Below are 23,883 nucleotides of genomic sequence, written 5' to 3' on the forward strand. Positions count from 1 at the left end.
CCCTACCGTTTTAAATCTTTTCTTGACAAGAGACTAAAATAAAAAAGCTATGTTTTTATGATTTGTGTCATTGTTTCAGATTGCACACCTAACATACCTATTACCTATTATGCTAAATAAAAATATTTTTTTATGTTTATATACATTTCTAAAAAACAAAAACAACAACAACAACAACAAAAATGTCGAAAATTTCTGAGTATTACCGCCACAAAATCAGTCTTTTTTAAAATCGCAAAAAAAACCTCACAAAAAAATCTTGAAAAACATGGGGGTCTAATATATAGTATAAAACACACATGTATAAATATACACATAAATACACAGATACACACAGTTACATAAATACACACATCATGTCAAGTCACATACAAGGTGTGTTTAAGCAAACAACCACACTAGGCAAGCCACGAAAATGAAGTGATTAAACCTTAAAGGAAAGTTATATATAGTTAAAGTCAGAATTATTAGCCCCCCTGTTTATTTTTTCCCCTAATTTCTGTTTAACAGAGGGAAGATTTTGTTTAACACATTTAGAAGCATAATAGTTTTAATAACTTATTTCTAATAACTGATTTATTGTATCTTTGTCATGATGACAGTAAATAATTTTTACTAGATATTTTTCAAGACACTTCTATACAGCTTAAAGTGACATTTAAAGGCTTCACTAGGTTAATTAAGTTAACTAGGCAGGTTAGGGTAATTAGGCAAGTTATTGTATCACGATGGTTTGTTCTGTAGACTATCAAAAAATATATAGCTTAAAGGGGCTAAAAATTTTGACCTTAAAATGCTTTTTAAAAAAAACAAAAACTGCTTTTATTCTAACCAAAATACAAGAAATAAGACTTTCTCCAGAAGAACAAAATATTATCAGACATACTGTGAAGATATCCTTGCCCTCTTAAACATCATTTGGTAAATATTTAAAAAAAAATAATAATAATAATTAAAAGGGGGGCTAATAATTTTGACTTCAACTGTAACTGTTCATTTATACACACAATCGGAGTTTCACTTTTTATGATCATCATACATTTTACTCAGGGGAGACCCAGACATCCTGTTCCTCATTAAGGACATACGCTATAGGCCCTCACTTAACATAATATGCCTAAAAAACACATTTATGTTAAAACTTGGTGACGAAGCGTTTCCTTAATTGCAAAGTTAACTTATCCATGTTGAGGAAAGTGGAATCTGTTGATGATGATTATATCAATAAAATAAGATTTTACAATTGTATGTAGAACATAAAGTATAAAAAAACTAAACAAAACAAACAAACAAAACAAAACAAAAAAAAAACAATAAATGACAAGATCACTAATAATGCAAGATTACTCTTGGGCTAGTTCAACCAAAAATGTGTAGTCGTTTCAAACTTTTGTCCGCCTCCGGAAAACAAATGAAGATATTTTAGGGGGAATCGGAGTAGACAGCAGATGCGTTCGACTTTATGCAGAGCTGCGCAGATCGATCGAAATCTGTCTTAAAGCTGCAGCATAAAGCACTGCATGCTGGTTAGAAATGTTGTCCAAACTGATGCTGCACTGACATCGGTGACTGTCACATGTGGCATCAAAGTACCGCAACAGCGCTCCGATATCAGACAACGGATTCAGCCTGTACAGCGTTTCAATGCCAAAAAATTGCGTTTATCGCATTTTGCAACCAAACTCTTCATTTGTGCTTTGTGCATGCGCAAACGTATTCTTGCAACTTGAAAATATGAATCTTAAACCACCGAATCAACTGGACAGTTTTGAGGATATATTTTGTTATTTTTCTAGATTTTGAACATTTTTGGATTGTTGCTGTCTATGTAGGATGAGGGATATCTACAATATTCTTATTGATGTTCAGAATATGAATGAACATTTTAGGGGAATTTAGATAGGAAATTAATAACAGAATTTTCTATTATTACTATCGCAATGATGTTAGTGGTGATGATGAAAATTATAAAAAAAAAAAAAAAAAAACTATAGACAAACTGAAAATCTATACTTAATATTAATAATATTCTATCAATTTTATACCACAACACTACAGTTCAGAGGTACCTACATTTGTTGATCATCCTTTTTAGATTTGATCATTTTCACAACAGCATATCGTGAACTTTCACAGAGAAATGAGACCAAAGTCAGCATGGGAACTGGAAACCACTTCCAGATTTTTTAACACTTCTAATTTCCAGACTCAGTGTAATAATGTAAACTAAAAAAAACAGTACAGGGTGTAAAACCTAATTCAGATGAACACAAGTGAAACATGTTTCACTGGTGGAGAATTACAAACAGGCCCAGCGGTATGGGAGGGTATTGCCCCCTCAGAAAGAATTTGTCCCCCCCAGTTTTCATAAAGGATTGTTTACTCAAAACTGAAAATTCTTTCTATCATTAATTACAAAGGGCTCTATTTTGACGGTCCATGCGCAGAGCGCAAAACGCAGGGCGCAAATGCTTACAGTGAATGTCAGGACGCGTTTTTGGTAATTTGAGGACGGGAAATCTGCCTTGCGCTTCGGCGCATGGTCTATAAGGGTTGAGTTTATTTTCTTAATGAGTTATAGGTGTGTTTTAAGAATAAACCAATTAGAATCTCATCTCCCATTCCCTTTAAGAGTCAGCTGCGTCGCGCCAATAGCGCATTCGCTATTTACAGGACGCAAAGTAAGTCTAAGTGGAAAAAAAAGAGCATTTCACAAGCAAACAGTTAACAGTTAACAGTTTTTAACAGAAAACTGTTAAACAGAGCATCTACTGCATGAGAATGAGAGAATGGATTACTTTCACTTTCGCTCTTGGATGGGGAAACCTTTACGCACAGACATCAATTAGTCTATAAATAAATACTTTTGTTTGTTAAGCGCAAATATTCGTTTCAAAACTATTTCTCAATTCAGTTCTTATTTCCAGCAAACGAATAAATGAATAATAATAACAAAATGTGCTCAAAAACCTGAGTTATATCCTAAAACACCTGCTGTGCCCATATTGTCTAAAACCTGACAGGTGGGCAAATCTAAGCTTGTTTTTAATAAAACAAATATAAATATGGATATATTAAATAATACTGCTAATAATAATAACATTATACAAAAGCAAATTGTTATGAATGAACTGAAAAAGCCTCCCGAGATGAAGACATAAAAGCAGTGGTTTTTCATATTTTTGTAGGCTAGAAAATAATATGTTTTGTAATATTTTAATCCTTTATATTTATATCCTATATCTATTCTTGTTATATCCTATATATATATATATATATCCTTAATATTTAAATTTTTTCATATGTAAAGATATTTGCCTATTGCTTTCTTGTGCGTATTAAAGAGTGCGTAAGCGCGGCGCAACTCTGCGCCGGAGTTTAGGCTGGGATTGGTTTTGGTCTAATGAAAAATCTATTATAGTTTCTCAAAATAGCAACGTGCCAGCGGTCCGCCTCAGAACGCCTTCCTTTTTAGACCAGAACGCCTATGGGCACAAAAATGAGCGCTAAATGCAAAAGGGCGCCAAGCTTAAACTACCAAAAGACTACTGCGTCATGCCTTGCGCCACACTGCGCCGGGTGTATGATAGGGCCCTAACACTCCAGTCATTCCAACCGTCAGAACACACATTTAAATATAATATAAAAAATAGCAATAAAATTAAGAAAATTGTGAGATTAAGTTTGGCCATCCGTATATAGCCTTTAAAGCATACATAGCAAAGGAGGCGCACTCTACTAACGTAGGAGAAAACTGGACTAGTGGATGACATGAGATGAGCAGCCTAATTCATTACATGTTTTAGTTCATTAATTCTTTAAATACAACTCTATTGAGCTCTAAAAGGAAAAAAGAAACGCAAAAAAAATTTGTCGTTACATTCATTTAAGCAAATATGCAACTGCCAGCCATTTTCACGTTCGTTTTTTAGTTAGGGGATTTGTAGCCTTAAAGTGTTTAGTTCACTGCACAATCTCAAAGTAGTCTACACTATAATTAATATTTTAATTTATTATATTTATTATTATTAATAATATTATTGAAATTAAGCTAAAATTGCCAAAACACAGAACACTTTTGAATGTTTGCTTTCATTTTGACATTGTTAAAGCTTATTTTTACAGTTTTGTAAAAGAAACATCCCATTATGTAAAGCTGCTTTGACACAATATACATTGTAAAAGTGCTATACAAAAAAAAGGTGAATAGAATTTAATTATGCAGAAGCAGTCAAGTTAGGACACTTGATGATCGGCCTGCGAAGTCAAGGTTATAAATGAAATGGGTATAGTGCGTAAGTAAGTGGATTTGCGGTGGATCCACCTTTTACATGCGCTGCAGGTAGGATAAATGATAATCTTTCAAAAATATGTAGCTTAAGCTATACTGCTATTTGCTCATGCAAAATTAAACACCAGAAAATACAATGACCTTTTTTAAGAGCTAAAATACAGTTAGCATATCGACTTTGTTTTGGCTTGTAGCTCATGGCCCTACAAAAATAAAATAACCTGAAAACAAATTATTAAAATAGGCTCAATAAATAAATAAATTGACGATAAGTCTGTAACCTAATGGTTTATGATGGAATTTTTACAAATGGCAACTGGACAATAAGACAGGAAAAAAAAACTCACTTATGATAGCCTAAGATATTTTTACCTTTAAAATTATGAAAAAAGTTGTATAGACTATTGAGTTGCGTGTTATCCTAAAATTTAATCACTTTTCACAGTAATAACTGAATGTAGGTATCTTTTTTTAGGAATTGTTCTGGCTACAATAATGCCTTAAAATGTAGCTAAATATATATTTTAAAATGACATTAGATTGCAAGATTTAACTTTTCCTAACACTGATGTTGGTTGGGTAATAGGCTACTTGAAGCGTGATGGCCTGGTTATGGTGATTTCACTATGTCACCTTTGCTTTTACCTTCATTAATTTTATGTAAAGAATTATAATGTTGTTTATATGCATTTATTTTATCTTGATTTTGTCAATTTTATCAAGCCTCCTGTGGATACGTGTTGAGAATAAGCTAGTCAGCCAAAACACTTAAACAAATGCATTTGTTTGTCCAGTGTTATTGTCGAATAAATGAATAAATTAATAATAAATTTACCGAATAGTCTAACTGTGGGTTAGCTCGCATGTGTGGGCATAATTTGATGTCTTTACATAAAACTTTAAACATGTATAGGCCTATATTTGAAATTAAACAGGAAGAAATAAGGAGAATAAAATATTATTTAACGCACCCGTATGGTGCTGAAGCCTTGCCCAAATAAAGTCTATTGGCCCGTTTCCACTGAGTGGTATGGTATGCATTTATGGCCGTTTCCACTGTCAAAGGGTACCTAGAAGCACTATACTGTACCACTTTTTTGGTCACCCTTTGCAAAGGGTACCAACAGTCCCAAACGGTGCCGTAAGTCGGAGCTTAGACGTGTAGCTGAACGCTATTGATTTACAGAGATGTGTCACTCACAAAAGCAGGAGAATGAAAACAAAGGAAGCGCCATTTTAAAAAAACACAGAAGAGACATTAAACCGTAATAATATATAAATATAATAACAAGCCAGGGTCAACCCAAGCTCAAACAAACCTGGTGGTCGTCTTGATGAACAGTCATAAAACCAAAAAGAACAAAATCTGCCGTGTCGTGTTGTTGTTTTACAAGCCTGTCTAAAGCGCAAGCGGTTTCACGTTCCCCAGAGAACTCGCCGCACATCTGTATTTAAAATAACAAACTTTTTGAGCTTTTATTAATAATGTACGTGTGATCATTAAAGTGATCTGACATCCGACCCTGTCAGAATGAGACAAACGCGAGAATAAGCGTGAAAAAACAAGAGAAGCCGGAAAAAACAGCAGCAAATGATGCATCTGCAACATAAAACATGAACAAACTGCCATGTTTAACCATTATTATCACCTTATGGACTATTGTGAACTCTGAATGATGGAATTACTTTCTAGCAGAGGTTACATTTACTGCTGAAGATTAAAGGTACAGATAAGAGGTTTGCTCCGACTGTTAGCTATGTTGCATGTTGTTTTTGAACCTAATTAAGGACTAAATGTATGCTATATGTAGTTCTTCTGTATAGTTGGTAACATATCGGAGAGTGTAAGGGTCTGTGTGTTCATAAGTTGCATTTATTGATTTATTTCATATAATCACAGATGTTACATCATTGATCTGCAGTTATAAGCAAATCAGGTTCATATAAAGGTTAGTGATGAACATTTATACAGAAGTATTTGTGTATAAAGCATCTGTTTTGTGAGAAGTGCTTCTCATATGAGATGTGAACGACCCGTACAGCTTTACTGTAAACATTTCTTTGAGTAAAAATGACGTTGTCTTAAACTTACTGTCAAACACGACGCCCACCAAAAGGGTACCCTTTTGGCAGTGGAAACGCAAGCTTGATAAAGGTGACCCGTATCGACCTGTACCATACCGTATTGTACCTCTCAGTGGAATCCGCCATATGTTTGGGAAGCGCTGGAGTATAACAGCAAATTAAAGTGTGTGTGTGTGTGTGTGTGTGTGTGTGTGTGTGTGTCTGAGTGTGTGAGAGTGTCTTTGCGCACTTACCTTGATGTGTCTGAGAAAATTAAAATATGCATCTCAGCTCTCAGAACAACATGGAGTAAACAAAAACAAAGACTGTTTATGCACCATCAAATGCTTATAATGGAAGTCAATGGGACAAAAACAGCCACCAACAGTGAATCAAGGAGAACAACACTTCAAAGGCAATGTTGTTATTAATCGTTCAAATGTTCAAGACTGTTATAAAAAGAACAAAAATCTAGTCCACAATTACTTTTTATATTGAAAATGTCAATTTGTGTGCTTTTCATCATATCAGTGACATGAATTTGGCAATTAAAGAGTTAAAATCCTGCAATTTTCTATACAATTTAGTAGTTTTGATTAGGACTGAGGTTGATTAACAGATTTATGTAAAAAAAAAAAAAAAAAAAAAATATATATATATATATATATATATATATATATTCTGATGCATTTTTTTTTCAGCAGTTTAATTCAGTAGATGTTTTCATCCTCAATATAACAAAAGGCTAGTCAATTTGAACATTCTCAAGAGTTAAAACTACAGCTGCCTTTTTCTTCAGGCTTTCCAAACAAAAATGAAGTTATAACAATGATGCAACCTTTTTTACAACGGAAAATCTGACCATGTGTTTCACTCACTGTGTTATTGTGTGTGTGTGTGTGTGTGTGTGTGTGTGTGCGTGTGTGTGTGTGTGTGTGCGTGTTTTGGGGGCAGCTGAGGTTAGCAGGAGGTTGGACCATAATAAAAATCTGAAAGATGCATATAATTTAAATCTGAATTTATCTCACGCTAGCTAACACCGCTAATCTGAGCCTGCAGCTTTAGCAGACACTGTAAACGCTCTCTCTGACAGCCATGTCAACACATGCCCACAGACACACTAAAGAAACACACTTGTACAGCCATCTTTATAGGGACTTCCCAATTTAAACGCAAGTATTTGTATAGTGTACAAACTCTCAATTCTATCGCGCTAAACCAAAACCCAAAACCAAGCTTAATTCTCACAGGAAACAATATGAATTTCTACATTTTCAAAATACTTCATCCTGAGCCGTTTTCCCTATTGAGATCAAATACAATCTTCCAACTAAAGCTGAAATTTACAGTTGTTGCTATACTTGTGGCATTTGGTCCCCACAATGTAAGCAATACAAATTACACATGCACACAAACATCAAAAACGCACACACACACACACAAACACACACAGATGTGCCAGCGGCGTCTTAAGATCAGTCAGTGACACATATGCGAGAGCGCAGGTCTTGTGAAAAGAGCAGTAATGCCCGTGGGTCGCTTCTGACACCTGACTGATTGACAGCTGTCAGTCAATACAGCAGACCATCATCAACATGATCATCATTCAGCTGCTGGATCTGGCTCGCTGAGGTCAGTTGAGGCTCAGTGGACATATGTGGACAACGGCACATTCACTTCCCAACACTAGGACAAACTACAGGAGCTTTCAGGAGCTTTCAGCTGACAGGTGGCTCTTATAATCTGGTATTGTATCATGATCTCTTATCAGTGTGTAACTTTTTAATTACTAATATAAAGGTGAATGTAAAAATAATTGTAATAGTTATTAGGGTAAGATATTGGGAAAAAAAATGATATTAAGAGTATTACAGAATAGAATAGATTCTTCTTATATATATATATATATATATATATATATATATATATATATATATATATATATATATATATATATATATATATATATATATGTGTGTGTGTGTGTGTGTGTGTAAACGCTCATTTTTAATACACAGTTTTTCTTCTCAAGTCCACGGTGGCACTGCCACAAAACATCACATCTGACACATCTGAGATGCCAGCTCATTTTACTGTTGTTATGACAACAAACTCCAGCATCGGGCACCATCGGGGCTGCCAGTGAACTTACTGATGCTCCACAATCAATTACATCTCACAGCCGATAGTCTGAAGCCCTCGAGGAGCCTCTTAAATAAGGCAAAAAAAAAACTGGAAAAGACAAACTACAGCTACATCAGCTGACTATTACTGACCCAAATCTGATGTAAACACAGACTTTCTGGATTAGAGTGAACAAAAGAAACTTTAGCACACAGAATCTGCTTTATACACACTGCAAACCTGACGCGATTTTATTATTATGGGGGATTTTGATGAGAGTTGAATAACAGCAAATATGGTAAATTATTACAAAACAATAAAAGCTATATTATAATTAAAAGTTTTAATCAAGGATAGATTTTTAAAGAAGGCTTTTGTTTACCAATGCTAATGATGATAATAAACATACTGACATTACAAGAAATCAAACACAGGAATCTCAATTTAATGAATCAAAAAAGGGCTGCACAATATATCGTTTCAGCATCAGTATTGTAATATGCACATCTACATATACAAGTCACATTGCATGATATGCCATTTTCAGTCTTAATTATAGTTGATCAGAAGCTACAGAATTGTATTTAATTATATTATTAATATGATGTATTTGTAAAAAAAAAAAAAACCTTATTTCGAGTTTAAATATACATTTCAAAGCAAAAACAAGATTATTTAATTACCCCACTGGTAGATATCTTTACTTGTTTTACGGTTTAAAACTTTTTACTTATTTCTTCTCAAGTTGAAAACTTTTTACTTGATCTAAGATTTTTTGATATTTAGACTAGAAACAAGACCAAGCAAGGTAAAAATAAAAAAGGTTTGCCTTCCACATTTATTCAATTACTCTACCTGAATACTGCTAGCTCTCAAAGGGCAAATTTAAACCATCTTGTGAAACTGTTTTCAAATTGCAATATTTAATTGCAGAAAAATAAAATACCGCAGTATCAAATAGTTTCAATATCATGCAGCCCTAAATCAAATACAATAGCAACACCAACAAACTGTAGAAAACTAATTGTTTAAACAAAACAAATAAAAAAAGAAAAAACAATACATCTAGACAAACAAAAAAGCATTTCAAACAAACTAAAAGAAAAACTACACAAAATAAAACAAACAAAAATAAAAACAATACAAAAAAAGACATGAAACAATACAATTGCTAGATGTTTCAGATGACAAATTCACTGCAGTGCTCGGTTTATGTTTTTAAGAATCTGAAATGCGTTTCTTGGAGTACGTTTTGCTAGAAGTTTCAGATGACAAATCCACTAGAGGGCGCTGTCTATGTTTTATGCGAATCTGAAATTCAGTACCTTACTCGGGGCGCGTTTTATTGCACATTTGAAATGATAAATCCACTGAAGGGCATGGTCTTATGTTACTTACAAATCTGAAATACATTACTTGCTGTACGTTTTAATGAATGTTCAAGATGACAAATCCACTAGAGAGCATCATCTATGTTTTTTGTGAATCTAAAATGCATTACTCGGGGTACGTTTATTGCAGACTTGAAATGACAAATACACTAGAGGGCACTGTTTGTGTTATTTGCAAATCTGAAATATGTTACTTGGTGTACATTTTATTGAATGTTTAAAACAACAAATTCACTAGGAGGCACTGTCTTTTTTTTTTTTTTTTTTTGCAAATTGAAAACACTTTACTTGTTATAAAACAAACAAAAATACATGAAACTATACTAAACAATAAAACTATAAAAGAAAACTATAAAAAAAAACAACAGCATGAAAATGTACACAAAAAAATAAACAAAAACAAAAGGGTAAAACAAAACCCCAAAGCAAAAGCAAAATAAAACAAAACAATAAATACAATTTCAATAAAAAGTGCAAACATCTAAACAAAACAATTCAAAATAAAAAGACAAACAGATTAAATAAAAAAATTAACACAAAACAAAATTACAGCCAAACAACATGAAAATGTGAACCAATAATTCAACCAAAATGAAAGAAAAGACAAAAAACATTAACCAAAACTATTGTAAAACCAAACACAAAATGTTAACCAATAATTAAACCCCCCCAAAAGAAAAGAAAAAAACATGAACACAAAACAAAAAGTACCACAAAAGCCAGATCAAAACTAAACTAAAAATAAAACAAAAAGTAAAACTAATCTCTAAGTGAAATACTAAAAGAAAAGAGTCTTCCCTATAAATAACAGCAATCATAGTGTCTGTAGCATTAACACCTCACAAAAAAGTGCCATAAATAACAGGCAATCAACAGCAAGTGTAGAGCTCCTCCTGAATTCATTCAAAGCAAGAGAAGCAATCGTCTCAATGGACTCCAGTTCATTCAGAGCATTCAAATTCCACAAAACCTGCTAAACAAATCCTTCACAATGAAAACTCATTCACAAAACCTTGAGGAGACTTCAGTTCTGGTGTGTCGAGTACAGATAATAGACCTTTGTCTCGATGTCGACACAAACACTGAAAGAGATCAGAGTTTCTTCTTTTCTCCAGCAGCGGGAGAAAAAAAAGGACTTGTTTAGTTTCCATTTCCTCAGTTCCCATGACAACAGTGCCAGGGCACAACAGGGCATGCACAAAGAGGCAGCCAATCAGCTGAGCCGCCCAAAGATCAAAGTATACGACCCATCCATAAATAAATACAAAAGATAATGGTATGCAGTCTATAGATTGATGCTCTTTGGATGCAGGGCTTCTTAATTGATCAAAAAAGAGGCACTCATATGAATATAATGATAAACAAAAGTCTTTATTCTCACATGGCTTTACATGAAAAACAAGCATTAAGTGCACCGATGCGTTGCAGCAAACAAGCCTTTATCCGAGTGTCAAACAATAAACACACTCACAGTTCATTTTACACAAAATCAGTAGGTCGCATTATATAATCAACTGGTTAAGAGTGGGATAAAAATTGGTGGGATTAAAAACAAACAAATGAAGAAGGGAGTAAAAAAAAATGTCCCAAAAAATAAAAATAAACAGATTCAAATAATATAAAATAAAAGATCCAGAAAGCAAAATAATATATTTATCTCATTAACAAAATCCAAAATAACAACTGAATCAATAACCGAAAGATAAATATATATAAACAACCTTGAAATATAGATTTTATAGATCCAGAAAGTCCCGGCAGTGACCTTTTTTATCCTGTTGTCTCCCACCCTTATTGACTTGGGAATATGGTCAATTTCAATTATTTTCAATGCACTTGGATTACTGTGATGCTTTTTTATTTTAATGTAAGGCCATGGCACATTGAGTATTTTAGGTTCATACGGTATTTTTCATCTATGTTCTGGTAGCCTCCAATAGAAATAACTCAGCTTATATTTTGTGTAGCAAGAAGGCACTGTCTATATTTTTGTAAACCTGAAATACTTTCCTTGGGGTACATTTTATTGCATGTTTCTGATGACAAATCCACTAGAGGGCGCTGTTTACATTTTTTAAGTGAATCTGAAATATGTTAGTTGGGGTACACTTTACTATAAGTTTTAGATGACAAATCCAATAGAAGGTGCTGTCTACATGTTTGCGAATCTGATATATGGTACTTGGGGCACGCCTTATTGCATGCTATCGAGAACAAATCCACTAGGGGGCGCCTTCTATGTTTTTTGCACATCTGAGATATGTTATTGGTGAATGTTTTACTATATGTTTCAGGTGTCAAATCCACTAGAAGGTGCAATCTGTTTTTGCACATCTTAAATACGTTACTTGGTGTACGTTTTACTTTCTGTTTCAGGTGACACATCCACTGGAAGGCACTGTCTATGTTTTATGTAAAACATAACAACTAGAGGGAATTGTCTGTGTTTTTTTTATCTGAAATGTGTAACTCAGGGTTTGTTTTACAAAATGTTTCAGACAAGCGGCAACCTCCCGCTCTCCCTCGGGAGGCCAATACGGAAGTAACTGAAACTGCAATTCATCGAAATTCCGCTAGTCCTTCAATTGATTGGGGTGGGGATTTTTAGAACTCATCAGTTTCCTTTATATTAGGTTATATTAAGTTTGCATCATTAATGGCGTGGTCACTTGATTGACAGCTAGGTCTCTCTGGTCGCAGTCACTTCACCTCAGCTGACTCCGGCAGATTAGCCATTGATTTCGGCATATTCATCCTATTTTTGTTTTATGTGGCTTTACAGAGTCAGTTGTCTTTTGGGATTATTTCCTACAATTATCAGATGATATGGGATGCTGTGTGCACTTAATTGTGCTCACAAACCATTCAAGTGGGCTCCGTTTCCCATGTGAGTAAAGTTATATACTTGTAAACCATCTCTATTAATGTATTTGTTTTTATTTAAGATCATTTATCATTTATAATGTTCTTTAGAGCTGTAATGCACTCCAGAATCTGACAGATTGATTAGCTGTAGGCTCTAGAACAGTCATCTGAAGCGTTATCATACAGTGTTATGCTGGATTTCATCAATAGTCTTACATTAACTAACACAGACAATATTTGAAGTGTTTGAAAGTAATTAGCGTTTTCCTCCTGTAGGAAAATGTCATAGGAACAATACTTAGTGGCTCAATGTATTACAGTATTTTTAAAAGACTAAACATTTTATTGATAGTGTACAGCCAAGCACATGCGGTCAGAATACAAACGAGTCGCTGGTGATAAAGTATTAAGCCTTTTCCCAAAGTAAAGTCTGTCTGCCAGGTCCAAGCAAAATGCCAGCAGGTGTCTGTAGCTCCGCTCACTCCCCGCCTCTTTGCCCTTGTTTGGTATCCCGCTGTGGGTGCAATGATGAGCGAACAAAATGGCGACGGTTGACCGCGCCTACTTGTGGCTTCTTTTGCGCTCTTTAGAAACCTAGGGGTGACGTCACGGATAATACGCCCATATATTTTACGGTCTATGGTTTCAGATGACAAATTCATTAGAGGAAGATGTCTAAGTTTTTGCAAATTGGAAATACTTTATTTAGAGTACGTTTTACTTTAAGTCTCATATGACAAATCCACTAAAGGGTGATGTCTACGTTTTTTTTTAGCAAATCTGAAACTGTTACTTGGGCTACGCTTTGTGTATGTTAAAGATGACAAATTCACTAGAGAGCAATTTCTATGTTTTTGCAAATCAGAAATATGTTACTTGGGGTACGTTTTATTGCACATTTGAAAAGACAAATTCACTAGAGGGCGCTGTCTACATTTTTGCGAATCTGAAATGCGTTACTTGAGGTGTGTTTAATTGCACGTTTCTGATGACAAATCCACTAAAGGGCGCTAAATATAATATATATATTTTTTTGAATCTGAAATATGGTCCTTGGGTTATGTTTTACTATACGTTTCATATAACAAATCCCTTAAAAGGGCACTGCCTATGTTTTTTGTGAATCTAAAATATGTAAAAAAATAAATTAATTTAAAAAAAAAAAAAAAAAAGATGTTCCACACAATCGATTTGTGCTGGGACAACATGAAGGAATTAAATTAACTGCAAATTTAAGTGGACTGAATTTGAAACTATTAAGCTGTCCACGAAAAACCACTAAAATTGTGTTGTTTCAGCTCATTTTAAAGAAGTAGTTTGAACAAACATAATTTTTAGAGTGTATAATCCGGAGTATAGCTCTATGAATTGTAAATACATAAAAAAAAAACAAAAAAAAAAAACAAGGCATTAAAAACAAGGAATAAAACTTCTGATGACTGTTAAATGCATCCTTACAGTCTTGTGAAAGGGGTCCATGTTTATTTTCATATTATTGTAATTTGATCATCAAAATAAAACACAAAAACACCCAGTTTTCACCACAAATATGGATTATTTATCCTGAAGCCTTCAAATATGAAGTGATTTTCTTCAGTTCTTTTGAATGCAAGTTCCCCTAAACAGACATGCAATGCATAATTTGAAAGCAGTGGATATGTGCGGAAAAAGATAGATGTGACCCTTCTTATCATCCAGCATTGCCCCTAAAGTCCACAAGCAATGTCCACAAGGTGAAGGTTCATGATCCAGAATGCCAGTTCTCTAGCGAGGGTCACAACGCAATCGACTCCGGGCAAGAACTTTGGAAATGAAGCGCTCGTACCCACAGGCTCACCGCTAGACGAGTTCCAGCGCTCATTTGCTTTATTCCCCGGCTCCCCTGTTCCCTCGCTCCCTTGTCTGATCTGAGCTTAGTGAAGGTGACCGGAGCGCTCTCAGCCCGAGGGTCTGCCAGTGAAGTTCGGCACAGAGAGGAGACCTCCACTCTCAGAAGTCAGGCTTAAAAACAGCGCTGGCCCGGGGCCCCTGCGTTCACAGCACACACTGGCAGCATGCTAACAGACGCTCTTGCAGAGGGAACCCTCGCTTTCTGCCTCTTCCTGAAAATTACACCCTATTGACCTGAACAATAATCGATCAGTAAAAAGCAGGACAGCTAAAAAGACTTCCCTCTGAGCTTAAGTGTGCTTTGACATGACATTACATAATTTCTGGAACATATAGCACATAATTTCTATCATGTCAAACTGCTGCGCTGTAGGGCTGGATAGAGATATATAAAGGTTAACCCTGCTAAAAAAACTGCTTAAACCAGCCTAGGCAGGTTGACTGGTTTTAGCTGGTCAACCAGAATGAACTTAGAGGGGTTTGGCCATTCCAGGCTGGTGTCAAGCTATTTTGTAGCCTGGTCTTAGCTTGTCAGGCTGGGAGATGACCAGCTAAAACCAGCTTGACCAGCCTAGCCAGGCTAGGAGCTCAGCCAAAACCAGCTATGTCCGCAGCTTAAACCAGACTGGTCACGCTGGTTTTAGATGGTTTAGGCTGGTCATTTGGAAACCAGCCTGGAAATGGCCAAAACCCCTCTAAAACCAGGCTGCTCGACCAGCTAAAACCAGCCAACCAGCTTAAGCTGGTTTAAGCCGTTTTATTTTTAGCAGGAAACATTTTATTTCAAGTCACAATTCACTGTATTTACTAACAGCACCAGCTTTTATAAACTACTAACTAGCTGTTTATTAATATTTAGTAAGGTAGAAGTTGGGTTTAAGGTTTTGGGTAGGATTAGGGATGTTTCCCAGGGATGGGTTGCGGCTGGAAGGGCATCCGATGTGTAAAAATGTGCTGGATAAGTTGGCGGTTCATTCCACTGTGGCGACCCCGGATTAATAAAGGGACTAAGCCGACAAGAAAATAAATGAATGAATAAACTAAAATATTGCTGTGAAATACAGTCCATGTCCAGTCTCTAAAGAACTTTTGACTGCTTTTAACTTGACCAGCAATGTTCAAGCATTTGTACAGAAAGCCTTCTAAGACTATACTCGTCACCAAGGAGGACACCAGTGTCTAGAAACAAAGCAGCCCAACTCAGCCTAAACAGGCTAAATTGGATTTTTGTGCAGGATCGGAAGTAAAGGTATCTTCTGAATGTGAAGAGAAACGTAGCTGCTTATGGTGCAGTTCACCTATCGCGTCTTTTGCATGTGCATATATTGGGACTGGGAGCGCATATTCTCCTGAGACCTCGCCCATTGGCTTTTGTCCTCTGTAGTGGACATTGTGTTTTCATGAATTTACTTTTAATTTTTTGAGCAACTCTGTCCTGCTGTACTGTTCAGAGGACATCCTGGGCTTTATAGTGATATGTCATGTAATTGGCGGGCTTGCTAGGAACCACTTCTTACACTGCATCCAAAATGGCCAGCATACAAACAAGCACATTTTATTCGAAGGCGAGAGGTATATAAAATGTAGCTTTTTAAATGTTTTTTTTTTTACTATTATTATTACATATATATTTGTTTATTAAAGTGTCAGGAACAATACATTAAGCTTTCAAAGTTGTTTATTTGTTTGCGTTTCAAATTATCATACTTTTGTATATGTCCACTATAGTGGACACCAGGACCATCTTAATGTAATTAATGACTGCATGTTGTAGGAGGCAGAACTGAAGCAGAGAGGATTCTATAAAATAGTTGAAGGAGACTCAGACTTAGAGTCTGACAATCAGAGAATTCGAGACAATTAAAGAATGACATAATCAGTTTTAAATCGCTTTGTTAAATTTTTTTTGGATTAACATCACTTCTTTTTTTTTTTCTTTTTTAGTTCGGCTCCCTTTCAGACTAAACTGTTTCAGGAATTTCAATACAAAAGGAAAAAAATGTTTTTTGTTTAGGTGTTTGTTAAAATAATATTGGATTAATATCCCTTTACAGCCATATCCAGTACAGTTTTGTTGTCTAAGTTTGGCAGTCGTTTCGAACTAAAATAGTCCTGTTGTCCACTACAGTGGACATGCTGTAAAATTAAAAATAAAAACAAAAAGTAAAAACTAAATTATAGAATTTTTTTAACCCAAAGGATGTAGGAAATCACAGAAAAAGGGAAAAAAAAGGAATTTGGGTCTGCACACGATTGCATTTTCCAGGCACACAAACTGACCAATCAGCTTCATACTTTGTAAGGAATATTCCCATTTCAGTTCACTAAAAACCTCAGACAAACACAGAACACTGCAGTGCTTTTTCATACTATGGATGTCAATGTTTACAGGTATCAAGGTTCCTTCATGTCCTTCATTTGTGTTAAAAAAAAAAAAGTTTTGGGTGAACTATGTCTAGCTCTTTTGAATATGTCAAGCTACTAAGATGGACATTGGAATGTTTCTCAGTGAATATTAAATTATTGAAAGAGCTGCAGTTTATTTTGTATTTTTATAGGTACATTTTCTATGTTTTAAAAGTAACTTGAAAGCAAAATAATTTGTAATCTGATTTCTTTTTACATTAAGTAATTAGTAATGTAAACAGATTACAATTTCCCAGTAGTAATAAGTAATTTGTAATCGATTACTTTTTAAAAAGTAACATACCCAACACTGGTCCACATGAAGCTTATGATTCTATGAGTAATCTAGATTTATAAACAAGCATTACTGAGAAATTTATAACTTAAATATGCCACATGCTCTGTATGCACTCTATGGCACCTTCAAATAAAACAATGACAGTAAAACTATTTTGAATTCGTTATATTTTAAATTTAGCAGAGACTTTAGTCCAAAGTGACTTACAATTGAGGAGACATTCAGCAATTAAACAGGAAGATGCACACACAAGAAGTGCTAATTATACAAAAGACTTGTCAGTGTATTTTTTATTTTTTAAGAGAGAGAAGACTGTTTCTACGGGTGGTTTGTCAAGCCCACTCACCCGTATAAGGCACACTCAGCATTGCTTAATGTTTTAAGCTTGTATATTTTTGAATAAGAAAATATTTTGAAATCTTTTTGTAAAAAGGAGATATTCAGTTATACAGCGGTCCCTTGCTATAACGCGGTTCACCTTTCGCATCCTTGCAGTTTCGCAGATTTATTTTTTGGTGCAATTTGACCAAATTTGACAGGCTTTTTATACAGTGCATTGTGTTCTGCGTCCTGGTTAGCGCATTGTGTTCTTCGTCCTGATTGGCTGTAGACCATTGTCAATAAATCTCCCCCATGCAGTGTCTTTTGTACAGTACAGAATGTGTTTAGCTTGCCAAATTTACATAAATCTTCGATCGCTAGCACAATGCGCTCCCCACAATGTTGACAGAACGTTCTGCACGGTCAAAGCACCTGTGGTAGGACCCAAAAGGCAGATGGAGATGCTAACCATTGCGCAAAATGTTGGACTCTTGTGGAGATGCTAAAGAAAGGCTGTAGGGCGCTATTATGTAATAGATGAATCTTCGGTTCACTACATTCGGTTTTACAACCTTAAAACTTTTACAATAATTGTAAAAAAATAAAGCTGACTTTGCGTGATTCACCTATTGAGGCTTATTTTTACAACATAACTCCGGTGAATAATGAAGGACCACTGTATATTTAAATATGGAATTAGTATCTGATGAACTAACATTTCAAATTAAACATTGCCTACAAATCTTTTTATTTATTTATTTAAATGTATAAAATATATCATCCTGCATTTACAGAATTTACATGATTTTGATGACATTATTTACATGAAACAACTTGCACACAGACAAGATTATATTACACAATCTCCTGCTAACACTTTAGAAACACTATAACTTTTTATCTTTAACGTTCATTTCTGGAGCTGCGCAACTGCTCCATACTTCAATCATGAGCTCATTATGGTTTCATTATTGTTTATTTTTAGAAACAGAAGGACATGTGGAAAATATTTCCTCTGGTAAACATCTGAAGGATACAGACGCTGGTTGCAGAGTTGTTATTAAGCTTAAAAAATTCCCCTAAATATTCACCAAACTTAAGATATAATGATATAACACTAAAATGGCCTTTGATTACACCTAATTTTAGTATTAAAAACCTAGCAAAAATATATGACTTATTGATATATAACTTATGCTACATATTATAAGTATATATCTTATAATACTTATGATTACTAATATACAAGTATGACTATGAATATTTGAGTTTTCTTTTAGATGCAAAACCAATTTGAGACGAGTACTTAATGGGATAGTTCACCCAAAAATAAAAATGTACTTAACATTTACTCTCCCTCATGTCTCCAACACCTTTGTGAGTTTCTTTTTTTCCACTGAACACTAGAGAAGATATTTTAAAAAAGGTTGGCTATCGGTATCCATTGACATCTATTCTTTTAACAGAAAAAAACCCCTGAATAATATTTAGAACAATGATTCAAACACGCGTCCTATTCTTATGCCCCATATAGTGATGCAGACGTCTCCAAAACCCGACAGGTGGACAAATCTAAACTAGTTTTTATTAAAACAAATATAAATGTACTTATAATAAATAATACTGCTTATAATAATGTTGTACAAATGCAAATTGTCATGAATAAACAAATAAAAGTGCCCTGACATGATGCATGGAGGCAGGAGTTTTTATATTTATGTAGAAAATAACAAATTTTATAACATTTTAATCCTTAATTTTTTTTTATATGTAAAGATATTAGTGTTCTGCTGTACATCCTGTGTGTATTAAGCAATGTGTAAACATTTGGACCACATAGGTGCAAAACTAACGCACTCTGCACTGGAGTTTAGACCTGCTTTCAGTTGGTCAACGGCACAGTCTATTTCAGTTCCTTAAAATGCACTAACAATGCACTTTAAAACATCTTTAAAGACCAGCACATCCATGAATCAACAAAGTAGCGCAAATGGATTAGCTATTAAAAAAACAGTTGCACTAGTCTGAAAATGGCAACAAATCAAATCAAGACGCCAAACTCGTTTTGTGCCTTATTGCACAGAGTGTATGATAGGGCCCTAAATGTTTGCACATTGATTGTTTTTGTAGCCTGAAATAGGTTATTGAATTTAAAAAATAAGAAAAAGATCTAAAACCTGCTTACTTTAATAATGATCATCGCATAAAAAAAATAATAATAATAAAATAGAACATCTCTGCGTAAAATGTTGTATTGTTGCAATACTTAACAATAACGTCCCATATTTTCCAAGCATCATGAAAAAATATTTACTTGGAATAATTTGCTCTGTCAATTACTTCTGTCCCATTTAATAATGTCATTAAAGAGGTTTAAAACATAGTCATTAAAACAAGTCCAGCTCTAAAGTTTAAGTCTAGGTCCTTCAGAAACCAAAACAGCCAGTGCTTAAAAAGCATTCCCCACATAGTCTTGAAGCTGGTGGCATCAGCAGCACTTATCTCCAGCAAACAGCAGGACAGGCTGCTCGCCACCAGCCTGAAGTTCATCCCCACAGGTCACACCAGCACCCTAGAGTTTCCAACGGAGTATCTCCTAGCCCTTGACCATCCGGGCCGAGAGAAAAGCACATCCTCCAGTCATTAGCGGCATCTGAAAGTCAGCGCGTCCTCCACCGAGTGCCGTCTGACAGGCCCTGCCAGCGTAACGTGACTGAGGGATGATGGTGCCATGATTAGACATGGGCTCTAGGGAGAAAGCACCGATCTGAGTGCACAGAAGACAGAAGGAAGATGAGACGGAGACAGTCCAGCGGCAGATTCATATTCATCGAACGTGCCCTTTGTGATCCGTCGAACTCCAGCAACCACACACTTCTGCTGTTCATCAAACTTCGAGCGCAGTCCCAGGTGTCGTTGTCCTGTCAGTTTGTTCAAATAATCCTGTTTGCATCCCTTAAAAGTGCAGAATCGGGAGCGTTTCAATCCACTGCCTACTTCAGTATACACTATCTAGAGTTTTTAAATTGCAAATAGTAGGATGAATAATAAAAAAAACATGATATGAGAAGGATATTGGTCATGGTGCGGTGTTAAACAAGGTTAATTTCTTGTAAGATTTACATTAACTTTAACGACAGCAGATTGCCAGTTATTTACTGGGTCACACTTTATTTTGATGGTCTGTTTGTTGAATTTAAGTTACATTGCATTAACATCCCATCTAATTCTCATCAGATTATAAGTAGACTGTTAGGGCTGGGGTCAGAGTTAGTGTAAGTTGACATGTACTTGCAAAGTTTCTTAGTCAGTTAACGGGGTATATGCAGAAATCCTAAAGGTAATTTCAATAACTTTTTAAGACTTTTAAAGACCATCTCAGAATATTTTAAGATCTCATCGATTAGACCAATTTCTAATCGTTATCTAGTTAGTAACTTAATAAACAGTTGCTAATAAACAGCTGTAGTTAAATAAATAAATAGAGTACAACCAGAACAACAGAACTCAGATGAAGCAAACCTTGAAAAAATAAATCACGCTGTTGTTTTCAGTGACAGGTTTTAGCCACTGTTTAAACTCGTCTTTCTCCAACCAGGAGTATGCAAACTTGCATTATACCAAGTTGCTGCCTGTTTTGCTCTTTGGCAGGGCTATTCAGTTTGTCATGGGGGCCAGTTCATGAAAAGCATCCCAAATCAGGGGCCGGAGAGATATGATTTGCAAAATGAGTGATGACACAACAGCATATAAGAGCCCATATGCTGTATTTGTGTTCCTTAAGACACCCACGTTGTATTTTTCTTCATTAAAATGTTATTATATTGTATTTTGAAGGGTTTTTTTTTTTTTTTTTTTACAAACATTAATGTTGTATTTCAAAGCACAACAAAAGCAGTGTATTGCTTAAGTAGGTTTCTTCTACATTCAGACACAATCATGTGTTATGTTTTGAACTACATAACAATTATGGATGCAACAATTATAGCTTCTGGTTGTACGATTCTGAAGAATAATCCCGGTTATCACATCTTATGTACATTTAAGCTTCATATTAGGTAAGTATTTAAATGAACTGTTGTTGACATCTGTGTTCATACATAATCATTTTATTAATTTGTTATAATTCGTTTAGCATATCTTTTGTTTACATTGCACTGAAAGCAATGCACAACTCACATCACTCGCCATGAGATGTTTTCTACTCAATGTGTCAAAGGCGTGAGCGCATCGCTCCGCGTGCGCATGCATAATGGTATATATTCTAATATTAGAAGTAACGAACTTGCATGCGAAAAAGACGCAATATGTGAACGGCCCGCTGCTATAGATAATCCAGTGTGCGTGCGTATTAGCGCTGATGTAGCTATAAGCTCGAAACTTTAAACTAGCGCAAAGGTGGCATAACTTTGTTTAGTTTCGTTCCGTTCAACAGAAATGAAGCATTGAGAAGCCTTTGAGCTTAAGTATCCAAATGTTTTCGCTTGCTCTGGCCACTCACTTGCTTAATGTCAGGTGGCTTACGCTCTTAACTGCAGCTCGTGCTGTATTAAACAAACACACGTCACTTTATAACTAAAGTGGCCATTTTTCGACTGAACTAAATTTATTTTTGATCTCTTGGTCACACTATTTGTAGGGAAGGAACAAATTCCCCCACAGGCCACCAATTGAACATCACCTGGACTGAGAGGCTTGGCCACATGCACCCGGCCCAAACCAATCAAGGAAAACAAATATATTTATGCTTTTTTTTTTTGGCCCAAAAACTTTGGACAACGCTTGAAGAAAATTTAAGACCTTGTAAAAACGGCATTAAGACTTTTAAAATAGCTCTTAAGGGCCTTAATTGTGTCATAATTGATTTTTCAGCTTTTAATACTTTTTAAGACCCTTGGACACCCTGGTTAAATGTCTGTTTAGCAGCAGTATCAGCAGATCAGTCTCATGTCTGCTGAGGTTTTCTTGGAGCAATGTACTGTATATAAATGCAGAATTATTTAACACTCAAAGAGACAAGACAGCCTTGACCTTATTCCGCAATGTGGAAGTAAGACCTTTTCTGCCATTGTTTTAGAACTTTTGATTAATTTGCCTATAGAGGAAATGTCTAGAAATAATAAACAGCAGCAAACAATCAAACCGCTTGCTCTACAAACCATTTTGTTTGTGACAATGTAAAAAAAGCTACAACCAGGTATGTAAAGAAGGTGCGAATTGTGGCGCCAATATGCGAGTTGTCATCTGTTTTAAGTGATTGGCTGTAATATAATGTACTATATAAATTAACTGACCAACATTTTGACAGTTACCGCTATTTTACGATGGATTGTTAGCCTGTTTTAGGCTGACTGTTTGAGCCTCTTTGACACTAAAATTTCAATTTTCATTTAGTAATCATAAACTGCAATCATACCTATTTTCTCCATTTTCCACATAAGGGGCATTACAGACATATTATATGTTTTGTTAAAGAATCTTAAAAAAACTAAATTGTATTAAAATGTAAAAATTTGGGTAAAAAAGAAATGAAAAAAGAAAATTTATATCAAAATAGACTGATAAGTTTTCTGGACAAAGAATTATTTTCCACTTATACTTTATTACATAACTTACATTCAAATAATGCCGGGATTTGTTTGCTGTGTGTACATTTTGAATCAGTAAAGTATTTTTATAGAGCTTAAAAATGTATAAAAGTCTCCTTGAGTATCTCCATCAAAACTACATTTTCCTACATCCAACAATGAACTATAATCAAGATGATGACATGGAAAAAAAACATGTCAGCTTGAGATTGCTGTCCTGTTCTTCAGTCATATCTAAGAAATTGAGGGCCACAGACATTCTTTAATGCATGAATGAGAGCAGTCAGCTCCAAACCTCCTGCTCTTCACTTCACAGTCATCATCACGGTGAGAAGAGCTCTTCAAGCACAGCTTCAGGAACACCTGACCCTTCATTGTGCCCAAGAAAGAGTCCAGTACTGAGATCAAGATCAAGCAGCTGGAGTGTCCAGAAAACTGTATGTTAGCGTTCACCTTAATCTGAGGGTTCAAGTGATCGGAAACCTGCCATATAGTTCTCAGTGGCCATCGCAGAAAAAGCTACTTTATTCTTTTATAATGGATATGCCAAGTGAGTGTGAGTGCTGGATGTAGGCGACCTCTTAACCTTGAGTGCGACCCATGACCTGTCACCATTGTCCAGAGGGATTGCGTTAAGTGCACTGG

At 35.1% G+C, this 23,883-nt stretch overlaps 1 protein-coding gene and 1 long non-coding RNA gene across 3 annotated transcripts in view; one reads left to right on the forward strand and one right to left on the reverse strand.

Annotated features, from left to right (window-relative positions):
- The window catches only part of LOC147839117 (uncharacterized), a 490,241-nt gene that overhangs the window by 159,813 nt on the left and 306,545 nt on the right, over positions 1 to 23,883 (forward strand). The gene's annotated exons all lie outside the window — the stretch shown is intronic.
- ches1 (checkpoint suppressor 1) overlaps positions 1 to 23,883 on the reverse strand; it is a 73,116-nt gene that overhangs the window by 24,237 nt on the left and 24,996 nt on the right.

This window comes from Danio rerio, chromosome 20 (assembly GCF_052040795.2).
Source record: "Danio rerio strain M-AB ecotype USA chromosome 20, GRCz13ab, whole genome shotgun sequence".
In the NCBI taxonomy this organism is placed as follows: domain Eukaryota; kingdom Metazoa; phylum Chordata; class Actinopteri; order Cypriniformes; family Danionidae; genus Danio; species Danio rerio.